This window comes from Oryx dammah, unplaced genomic scaffold, assembly GCF_014754425.2.
Source record: "Oryx dammah isolate SB20612 unplaced genomic scaffold, SCBI_Odam_1.1 HiC_scaffold_27, whole genome shotgun sequence".
Classification (NCBI taxonomy): Eukaryota; Metazoa; Chordata; class Mammalia; order Artiodactyla; family Bovidae; genus Oryx; species Oryx dammah.
The window spans coordinates 62,450,343-62,462,642 of NW_024070211.1; the positions used below are offsets into that span (position 1 = coordinate 62,450,343).

At 42.2% G+C, this 12,300-nt stretch overlaps 1 pseudogene; it reads left to right on the forward strand.

The window, feature by feature from the left end:
* Positions 1-496: 496 nt before the first annotated feature.
* On the forward strand, positions 497-1,027 carry LOC120854122 (annotated as a pseudogene).
* Positions 1,028-12,300: the final 11,273 nt, after the last annotated feature.

Consider the following 12,300-nt stretch of genomic DNA (forward strand, 5'->3'; position numbering starts at 1 on the left):
TTGCCTACAGTAGAAACTAACACAACATTGTAAAGCAACTATACTTCAACTAAAAAAATTATTTTAAATACAGCACCAGGGAAGTGAAAAGACAGACAACAGAATGGAAGATAATTATTAACAAATCATATATCGGATAAGAGACTTGTATCTAGAATATATGTGTTTAGTCGTTTGTCACGTCTGGCTCTTTGCAACCCCATGAACTGTAGCCCGACAGGCTCCTCGGTCCATGGGATGCTCCAGGCGAGAATACTGGAGTGGGTTGCCATTTCCTTTTCCAGGGGATCTTTCCAACCCAGGGATCAAACCTGCGTCTCCCGCGTCTCCTGTGTCTCTGGATTGCAGGCAGATTCTTTACCCACTGAACCACCTGGGAAGTCCATAATTTATAAAGAATCTCTTATAATTCAACAATTAAAAGACAAATAGGCAAATTTTTAACTCGACAAAATAGGCATTTTTTGAATAGACATTTTTTCCAGGAAGAGACAAAATGGCCAAAAAGGTATGGAAAGATGCTCAGCATCATTAGTCATCAGGGAAATGCAAATCAAAACTACAGCGAGAGAAAAAAAAAAAAAAAACCTACAGTGAGATGCCACTTTCTACCCCTGGGATGGCTATCATCAAAAAGTCAGATAGAAGCCAGTAGGAGCCTGAAACATCCTGTAGCTGCTGAAGATTCTTCAATCACACTGTCAAGTGACACAGACGTTTCTCTTTTTTCATATGATGAAGATCAGGGATCTAAACTTATCCAAAAAGCTAGAGAGGCACCATTTGTCCCATTGGAATGATGGGTTTTGCAGCAGTTGTTACATATGGATTATATAAATTGAAGAGCAAAGGAAATACTAACGTGTCTGTTCGCCTGATCCACATGCATGTGGCAGTCCCAGGCTTTGTTGTGGGAGCAATGACTTTCGATATGGAATATTCCCTGTATAGAAAATTCTGGGCAAAACTTAAACCTCCAAAGAGGAGATATTGCCTTGGTCTTGGTGGTGGTGCTTACTTTAGCTAGACATCTCATATAGAGGTGATATGCCTATGTTTAAAATAAATTGTTTGGGTCAGACAAGAACATGGGAATTTGCACACTGCCTTTCTTGCAGGATTGTACTGGGTACAAAGGCAGGCCATTCCTGAGGATACCATTCCAGAAGAGAGTGGTGATGAGGGTAAAGACGACCCTGACAAGTGAATCTCACTGTGTTTCTCAGACAAACTGGCTGTAAGAAACAGTTCTCTGACTCTGATGAGGAGGGAGAAGGCAGTTGCAAGAACTCTTCCAACTTCAAAAAAGCTGAGTATCAAAACAGAAGATGAGAAGGATAAAGACCAAGAAGAGAAAAAAAGAAGTCACAGAAGGCGAGAAAACCAAGGAGAAGCAAGAAGCCAAAGGAGGAGGTCAAGGTGGCCTTAACAGATTTCTCCAGTTCTGGCTTCTTACCAAGTCCTCCACCTTTATCTTTCAATCCCTAAAATTTGATATTTTCTATTTTTCTGTGTATTTATATAAAATATATTAAATATAATACCACACATCTTGGATCATGTGTGGTTCAGTGGTTCTTGGTTGTGCAGAGAATTAAGCCCCATCTTCACAGCTAGATTTTCAAAACTTTCAGCATAGGCAACCCTACACAGCCTTCCAGTTCTGTCATCCCACAAGAAATGATGACTGCTCTACTTACCTGCGATAGGTATCATTTACTGAGCCCTTATTACGTGCCTAACACTGTGCTAAGAGCTTTACATATTTCATTTTATCCTTATGTGATTTTGTAAGGTAAACATTATCTGTATAGTATATGCCATAATAAACCAGTGATCACTAACACTCTGTACAGTGCTTATAATGCGCTAAGCCACTGTCCAATAGAAATATGTGAGCCACATATGTAATTTAAAGTTTCTAATTGCCACATCAAAAAATTCTAAATGGTAAAAAATTTTTTTAATTTTTACTCTATATTGGTGTATAGTTGATTTACAACGTTATGTTAGTAGCAGGTATAAGGTAAAGTTATTCAATTATACATACAGATGTATCTATTCTTTATTCTTTTCCCACATAGGTTATTACAGAATATTGAGTAGAGTTCCCTCTTCTATACAGTAGGACCTTGTTGACATTGATGTCTATTGATATTATTTATTTTATATATAGTAGTGTATATATGGGCTTCCCTGGTGGCTCAGATGGTAAAGTATCTGCCTGCGGTGCAGGAGACCCGGGTTCAATCCTCTGATCAGGAAGTTCCTCTGGAGAAGGGAATGACCCCCCATCCCACTGTCCTTGCCTGGAGAATTCCATGGACAGAGGAATCTGGCGGGCTACAGCGCGTGGGGTGGCAAAAAGTCAGACACGACTGAGTGACTAACACTTTCACTTTTCAGTGTGTAGATGTTGACATTTATTTTAAAAATCCCAAGGACAAGGGAAAAAAACATAAAAAAATATTAACCACATTCACCAGACTTAATATTAATAGCATCATTTGAATCAATATTGTGAAACTGATACAGAGAGAGAAATGGATAGAGACACAGACAGTAGGACAAGGGCTATAAGAAACTATGATTATATCACCTGGCACAAAAAAGTTTAGGGTAAGAGAGAAGAGATACAAGCAGAAATTTCAAAGATTTAAACCTGATAATCTATAAACTGAATTGGAAATATAAAAATAAACTTATGAATTATTTTTCCATTTTAAAAGTATGTCTTGGATAAACAAGGTCCTTCCTACTGTACAACATGGGGAGTATATTCAATATTCTGTAATAAACCATAAGGGAAAAGAATATGAAAAAGAACACATACATGTATAACTGAGTCTCTCTGCTGACCACCAGAACTAACACAGCACTGTGAATCAACTATATGCCAATAATAAATAAATAAATATTTTTAAAAATATGTCCTAGCAGTGTCCACTCAAAAGGTCCAACAGCAGTGATAAGCAGGAGCAACCAGCAACTCCTCGTGCCCATACTGGGGTCTTTAAACACCATTTCTCATTAAAAGAAAACCAGATACCCTGGAGACTGAATAATGAGGCTGGAGTATCTTAGGTTTGAACGTAAGAAAGCATTCAAACACTCCTAACTGCATCAAAATGTTACAGAAATTGTTCTATTTAAGTTCACAAAGAGGCAAAACACACCCACTGTCAAGTCAAGACTGTGGTTACTTTAGGAGTAGGCAGAGTACTGACTGGGGATGGACCAGAACATCTGGGGTCAAGGGGCCAAATTTCTGATACCTTAATCTGGAGGTGGTCACACAGCTGAATATATATCTAAATATATATATATGTTTTACTTATTTCTTTTTTTTTCAATTGTGGTGAAAAGTGCATAGCATAAAATCAGTCATTTTAACCATTACTCTTTGTTGACAAGAGTCCATGTAGTCAAAGCTATTGATTTTTCCAGTAGTCATGTACAGATGTAAGAGTTGGACCATAAAGAAGGCTGAACACCAAAGAATTGATGCTTTTGAATTGCGGTGCTAGAGAAGACTTTTGGAGAAGGCTCAAAATTCTACAAGCCAGGCTTCAACAGTATGTGAATTCTGAAATTCTAGATGTTCAAGCTGGATTTAGAAAAGGCAGAGGAACCAGATATCAAATTGCCAATATCCACTGGATCATCGAAAAAGCAAGAGAATTCCAGAAAAACATCTGCTTTATTGATTATGCCAAAGCCTTTCACTGTGTGGATCACAACAAACTGTGGAAAATTCTGAAAGAGATGGGAATACCAGATCATCTTACCTGCCTCCTTAGAAATCTGCATGCAGGTCAAGAAGCAACAGTTAGAACTGGACATGGAACAACAGACTGATTCCAAATTAGGAAAGGAGTACGTCAAGGCTTTATATTGTTGCCCTGCTTATTTAACTTATATGCAGAGTACATCATGCAAAATGCTGGCCTGGATGAAGCACAAGCTGCAATCAAGATGGCTGGGAGAAACATCAATAACTTCAGATATGCAGATGACACCACCCTTATGGCAGAAAGTGAAGAAGAACTAAAGAGCCTCTTGGTGAAAGTGAAAGAGAAGAGTGAAAAAGTTGGCTTAAAGCTCAACATTCAGAAAACTAAGATCATGGCATCCAGTCCCATCACTTCATGGCAAATAGATGAGGAAACAATGGAAACAGTGACAGACTTTATTTTCTTGGGCTCCAGAATCACTGCAGATGGTGACTGAAGCCATGAAATTAAAAGACACTTGCTCCTTGGAAGAAAAGCCATGAGCAACCAAAATAGCATGTTAAAAAGCAGAGACATTACTTTGCCAACAAAGGTCTGTCTATTCAAAGCTATGGTTTTTCCAGTAGTCATGTATGGATGTGAGAGTTGGACTATAAAGAAAGCTGAGCACCGAAGAATTGATGCTTTCGAACTGTGGTGTTGGAGAAAACTCTTGAGAGTCGCCTGGACTGCAAAGAGATCCAACCAGTCCATCCTAAACAAAATCAGCCCGGAATATTCATTGCAAGGACTGATGCTGAAACTGAAACTCCAATACTTTGGTCTCCTGACTCATTGAAAAAGACCCTGATGCTGGGAACGATTGAAGGCAGGAGGAGAACAGGATGACAGAAGATGAGATAGTTGGATGGCATCACTTACTCAATGGACATGAGTTTGAGCAATCTCCAGGAGTTGGTGATAGACAGGGAGGCCTGGAGTGCTACAGTCCATGGGGTCGCAGAGAGTCAAACACGACTGAGCAACCGAACTGAACTGAACTGGACAGCAAGGAGATCAAACCAGTCAATCCTAAAGGAAATCAACCCTGAATATTCATTGGAAGGACTGATTCTGAAGCTAAAGTTCTAAAATTTCAGTCACCTGCTGCAAACAGCCGACTCACTGGAAAAGATCCTAATGCTGGGAAAGACTAACAGCAGGAGGAGAAGGAGATGAGAGAGGATGAGATGGTTGGATGGCATCACTGATTCAATGGACATGAGTTTGAGGAAATTCCAGGAGATAGTGAAGGACAGGGAAACCTGGTGTGCTGCAATCCATGAGGTCGCAAAGAGTCAGACACGACTGACCAACTAAACAACAAAGTATACAGTTCAGGAGCGTTAAGGGTACACACATTACTATGTAATCCATCTCCAGAACTTTTTCATCTTGCAAAACTGAAACTCTGTGTTTATCAAACACAAACTTCCTATGCCTCCTTTTCCCAGCCCTGGCATCCACCCTTCTATTTTCTGTCTCTATCTGTTTGACTACTCTCAGTTCAGTTCAGTTCAATTGTTCAGTCATGTCTGACTCTTTGCAACCCCATGATTTGCAGCACGCCAGGCATCCCTGTCCATCACCAAGTCCCGGAGTTCACTCAAACTTACGTCCATCAAGTCGGTGACACCATCCAGCCATCTCATCCTCTGTAGTCCCCTTCTCCTCCTGCCCCCAATCCCCCCCAGCATCAGGGTCTTTTCCAATGAGTCAACTCTTTGCATGAGGTGGCCAAAGTATTGGAGTTTCAGCTTTAGCATCAGTCCTTCCAAAGAACACCCAGGACTGATCTCCTTTAGAATGGACTGGTTGGATCTCCTTGCAGTCCAAGGGACTCTCAAGAGTCTTCTCCAACACCACAGTTCAAAAGCATCAATTCTTCGGTACTCAGTTTTCTTCACAAGGGACCTCATATAAGAGGAATCTTACATATTCGGTATTTGTCTTTTCCTGATTGGCTCATTTCACTGAACATAATGACCTCAATATCCATCCATGCTGTGATGTGTCAGAATTCCATTCCTTTTTAATGCTGAGTAATATTCCATTGGAGGTATATACAGTACTTTTTTTATCCATTCACCCACCCACAGACACTGGAGTTGCTTCCACCTCTTGGCTATTGTGAATATGCTGCTGTGAACTTAGGTATGCAAATATCCCTTGGAGATCCTGTTTTCAATCCTTTTGGATATGTACTCAGAAGTGGAATTGCTAAATATAATGATTCTATTTTTAACTTTTTGAAGAATATGCTTACATTTTTTTTACCCTACCCCTGTGCTTACATTTTTATCTAGCTGTGTACTAGAGATTTGTGCAGTATATAGAACATATGCTACTCATTGATCAGTAAGAATCAATATGGTATGGCCACTTAAGAAAATAAATTAATAAAGTTAAATATACACTTATCACATGACTCAGCAATTTCATTTGTAGATTTTTACCCAAGAGAAATAAAAACATATCCACACATGGGAATTCCCTGGTGGTCCAGTTGTTAGGACTCCAGGCTTCTAATGCCAGGAGCCTGGATTCAATCACTGGTTGGGGAACTAAGATTCTGTGCACAGCAGAGCCAAAAAAAAAAAAATGGCCACACAGAGACCTATATGGGAATGTTTACAGCAGCTCTCTTCATAATACCCAAACATCCAACCACTGGTGAATGGATACATTGTGGTACATCCATACAAAGTAGTCTACTCAGCAACAGGAAAGGAAAAACTACTGATCTGCAAAACCATACATGAATCTCAAAAGTATTATACTAAGTGAAAGAAGTCAGACACAAAAGCTACATACTATACATTTCTATGAAATTCTGGAAAAGGCCAAACTATATATGGTGACAAAGCAGATTAGTTGTTGCCAGGAGCCAGGGTTCAGGAAGAGGGCTGACAGTAAGAAGATACAAGGAAACTTTTGGGATTGGCAGAATTGTCCTACATCTTGATAGTGGTGGTGATTACATGATTACAATCAAACCTCAACAAAATTGTATGCTTAAAACTGGTGAATTTTTTTAATTTAAATTGTACCTCTGCATCAGAAATTAATACAACATTGTAAATCAACTATATTTGTTTAATATAGATAAATAAGTAAAAATAAGAGCAGTTCATAATGAGAGAGTTAAAGTTTACAGAGCTTTAAGGAGGAGGTGAACATTCTTGCTCATGCTTTCCTTAAACCTTGTACAACAATGCATCTTGCCCAAGAACTGGCCTTTATTTAGGTTCAGTTCAGTTCAGTTCAGTCGCTCAATCGTGTCTGACTCTTTGCGACCCCACGAATCGCAGCACGCCAGGCCTCCCTGTCCATCACCATCTCCCAGAGTTCACTCAGACTCACGTCCATCGAGTCCGTGATGCCATCCAGCCATCTCATCCTCTGTTGTCCCCTTCTCCTCCTGCTCCCAATCCCTCCCCACATCAGAGTCTTTTCCAATGAGTCAACTCTTCACATGAGGTGGCCAAAATACCTGAGTTTCAGCTTTAGCATCATTCCTTCCAAAGAAATCCCAGGGCTGATCTCCTTCAGAATGGACTGGTTGGATCTCCTTGCAGTCCAAGGGACTCTCAAGAGTCTTCTCCAACACCACAGTTTAAAAGCATCAATTCTTCGGCACTCTGCCTTCTTCACAGTCCAACTCTCACGTCCATATATGACCACAGGAAAAACCATAGCCTTGACTAGATGGACCTTAGTCGGCAAAGTAATGTCTCTGCTTTTGAATATACTATCTAGGTTGGTCATAACTTTTCTTCCAAGGAGTAAGCGTCTTTCAATTTCATGGCTGCAATCACCATCTGCAGTGATTTTGGAGCCCCAAAAAATAAAATCTGCCACTGTTTCCACTGTTTCCGCATCTATTTCCCATGAAGTGATGGGACCGGATGCCATGATCTTCGTTTTCTGAATGTTGAGCTTTAGGCCAACTTTTTCACTCTCCACTTTCACTTTCATCAGAGGCTTTTTAGCTCCTCTTCACTTTCTGCCACAAGGGTGGTGTCATCTGCATATCTGAGGTTACTGATGTTTCTCCCAGCCATCTTGATTCCAGCTTGTGCTTCATCCAGGCTGGCATTTTGCATGATGTACTCTGCATATAAGTTAAATAAGCAGGGTGACAATATACAGCCTTGACGTACTCCTTTTCCTATTTGGAACCAGCCTGTGGTTCCATGTCCAGTTCTAACTGTTGCTTCCTGACCTGCATACAGATTTCTCAAGAGGCAGGTCAGGTGGTCTGGTATTCCCATCTCTCTCAGAATTTTCCACAGTTTATTGAGGTCAGGAACTAATAATTACACAGCACAATGTTTTACTCATGGAGATGCTTTTCTTAGGCTCTGTGTTAATGATTATAATTGTAACAAATCATGCTTGGGAACCTGTTTCTCAAGACGTCGTATCCCTGATTACGCAGCAACAGTATATCTTGCCCAGAGACATTGCCCAGAACCCGTTCTCCCTGGCTAATCTTGTGCCAAAGTTATCTTATGATGGATGCCTTGGGAAAGGGTCTGGTGGAACTCTTAGAACCTTGAGGTATTCTTTTTATCTATTCTCAGCAGCCTGTTGAGGAGTATATAAGGCCCCGCTTAAACTAGTGAGGCGAGTACTCCCCTACGCACTTCTGATGTGTATGTCAGAAGCTTTTTCTGTCACTTTCACTTTAAATAAAATCTACACAAAGCTCTAAGTGACTGAGACTGTCTTTGGTCCCGGAGTTAAATCTTCTCCTTTGGAGACCACAAATCCGGCAGCACTGTTCACCATTCACCACTAAGCTATCAATAAGCCTTAAGCTTCTGGGAGCTGTTCTATATATTTCAATAACTTCTCTTTTTAAGATTTTTAACTTTTTAAACTAAAGTTACATTCATTTATCACATTATATGCTTCATGTTTAAAATATTATTTCTACTTCTGTATACTCTACAGTGGGCTCACCACCAAAAATTTAGTTTCCATCCATCCTCACTCCCAGTCACAACTCTGTTCTCTTTATCTGTGTTTGTTTTTGTTTGGTCTGGTTTTTTCACTTATTTGAGAGTTTTTGTTTGCTTATTAGTTTTTTATATTATACATATGAATGAAATCATATGCTATTTGTTATCATTCTTGGAGCTAAAGGCTTCTAACTAATCCTAAATTACTACTAGATGCCCAACTGGCAGGATATAACCAGGAAGAAAGCCATCCCAAAATCTCAAAGATGTCCATAATCTTAAAACAAAATGTATCCAGATTTTACTTATCAGCTTCCCAATGAATGGGAGCAAAGAGAGCTCCAAGTTGTCCAATATAAATAAGTAGTCTGGGGATTTACCTGGTGGTCTAGGACAGGGAGGCCTGGCGTGCTGCGATTCATGGGGTCGCAAAGAGTCAGACACGACTGAGCGACTGAACTGAACTGAACTAGTGGCTAAGACTCTGCTGTCTCAATGCAGGGAGCCTGGGCTCCATCCTTGCTCAGGGAACTAGATTGCATATGCCACAACTAAGATTCTGCATGCTGCAACTAAGATCCAACACAGTCAAATAAATAGTAAGTTTAAAAAAAAATAGTCTGCGATACAATATGAAGAAAAGATGTAAAATATTTTGTTGGTAATTTTTATTTTGATTTTGACCTGAAATAATTTTTATATATTAGGTTAATAAAACATTAAAAGTAAAAGTAAACAAATAAGCAACCTGATTTTTATCAGCCAAGCCTCACCTCCATTTATCTTTCCAAGTCTCTCCTGATACATATGAATGACTTCTTCCCAGTGTCCCAGGCCTGGGCTACAGCTAACTCCATCTAGACACTTAAATGGCCACATCACCTAACTGGGATCTGCCACCCATCCTTTCTGAGGATGTAAGATTCTTCAGTTCTTCCCTTGGGTCTCCTCTGTAGCCCCTTTCCATCCAGCTTCCTACAGAGGCAACAGCTTGCTATAACAGCAGTATAATGAGAGGCTGAGAAGAGAGAACGAGGCAAGAAATTGGAGTCCCAATGGGCCAGGCTCTAGAGTATCAGACTCTATTCTCTGTGCTTACGGAAATGTTTTTGACTTCTGAGGGGCTAGCATCCTACTTTATCTATTCTCCAAAAACACTCCGCACTTTGCTGAGATAAAATTTGAATGATGTACTTCATGAAAGTGAAAGTTGCTCAGTCGTGTCAGACTCTCTGTGACCCCATGGTCTGTAGGCCCCGTCAGGCTCCTCTGTCCATGGAATTCTCCAGGCAAGACGACTGGAGTGAGTAGCCATTCCCTCCAGGGGACCTTTCCAACCCAGGGATCGAAATCAGGTCTCCCACATTGCAGGCAGAGTCTTTAATGTCTGAGCACACCAGGGAAGCCCCCAATTTAAAATATATGTTGAGCCTCTTTTACATGCCAGGCAGTAGTGCAAGAGGCCGGCATCCAGTGGTGAGCAAGACCCAAGTCTTCCGACAAGGCAATCAGATGAAGGGGGCAATGCAGTCAAGCAGAGGGGCGAGTACAGTGCAGCCTCAGTGTCATAGGAGCCGTGTATACACAGTGCCATTTACGGAACCCTGATGCCGGGGACAGGGCCTGCAAGTGAGCCTGCTCGAGGATCCTTCAGCTTGAACCACTTAGCTGGTTGGGGTCTCAGTTCTGCTCAGCCCCACACCTCAAGATGGCCTTCCTGGATGCTTTCATCACTGATTTGCAGGAATTTTTATTACCCACCTGAAGTCACTCAGTATCTTCATTTCTTCTTTTCCACATTTCAAGAGTAGAATTCTTTGCTTCTGCACAGCTTCTCACCCTTGGCACTGTAAACATGTAGGATTGGTTTTTCTTGATTGCAAAGGCTGTCCTGTGCCTCATAAGGAAGTTTAGCAGCATCCCTGGCTTCCACCCACTAGATGCCAGTGGCACTTCCTTCCCGCTGTTGTGATAACCAAAACTGTTTTCAGACATTGCCCAGAAGCCCCTGGGCCCCCAGCTGAAAACTCACTGCTCTTTGCTGTTCACAGATTTGAAGAGCTCTGGAGGCCTCTGAATGTGCCCCCTTTGAGTGTAGAGGTCTGCTTCTCACCAGAGTCATCAGTAGAGCCTTTGGTGAACTCCAACCTGCTATAGCTGAGTTCCAAGTAGCCCAGAAAGCAGTGATCAGAGATATGCAGAGAGGCTGCTCGAGGAAGAAGACTCTGTTGTCAGAGTCTCCCATGCAGCCCGAGGAGCGTCTGCTCAATCCATCCGGATACCAGCAGCCACGGAGTGCTTTAGAGCAGGCAAGGGACCAGAATCAGACTTGACGCAGACTTGTGAGGACGATACTGGGGCCGAAGAATACTTGGCAGATTAGAGGAATGACAGTTTGGAAGCAGTGGACCAGCAGGCTTTTGAGACCAGCCTGGCAACAAGTGATGGCGTTCTGATGGGGTAAAGTGGTGGAGTTGACTGGAGATCTACTGGGAACAGGTGGAGAGTGGAGAGGCCAGGGGAGAAAGGGCCTCAAGGCTGAGGCACTGGGGGTACTGGCAGGGCTGGCACTAGTCAGCTGAGCAGGGTCTGAGCCATGGCCTGGCAGGGGGCCAGTCATGCAGGCCTCTGCGCTCCATGCTTGTTTCTTCTTCTAGAAATGGAGATAAGATGAAACACCATGTGTACCCCCCTACACACAGAGCCTGGCAGGCACTGCTGCACCTCCACACAGGGCCCCTGACAAAGACAGGGAAACCATGTGAGCAAACTGGGCAGTAAATGGCAAGATCAGCTTTGGTTGTTTGTTAAGGTCTAATCTGCATATGATAAAATTCATCCCTTTTTTTTTTTTTTTTTTCCTGAAAAGGTAGGGCTTAGTCCTTGGCTGCCTCTTTCTTCATGGGGGCCATGAAATTGCTCGGCTCCTCTCTTTCCCTCTCTGCAGGGACGTGTTCTCATCCTTTCCTCGGTGGACTTGACAGCCTATTTGTCCTTGGAGAGCTCAGCAGCTCCATGGCCCTCTGCTTCTAAGGGGTCACACACCCCCAGATGCACCGGAGAGCACCCATGGTGGCGGCTGTGCTTCGCTTGCTCACGTTCCTGTTCACCTTGTGGCCGTAGTTGAGGCCCATGGCCATAAGGTAGTACAGAGGCATGGCTGCTCTTCAATGGCGGCCATGGTGGAAGAAAATTCATCCTTTTAAAGCGCAAAGTTCACTGCTTTTTGGTAAATTCACAAAGTTATACAATCATTACCACTATGTAATTCTAGAACACCTCATTACCCCAAAAAAGAATCTCCATGCCCATTAACAGCCACTCCTCATTCTCTCCTCCCACTCCCATGGCAACCATGAACCCACCTTCTGTCACTCAGTTCAGTTCAGTTGTTCAGTCATGTCCGACTCTGTAACCCCTTGGACTGCAGCACACCAGGCTTCCCTGTCCCTCACCAATGCACAGAGCGTACTCAAACTCATGTCCTTCGAGTCAGTGATGCCATCCAATCATCTCATCCTCTGTTGTCCCCTTCTCCTCCCTCCTTCAATCTTTCACGG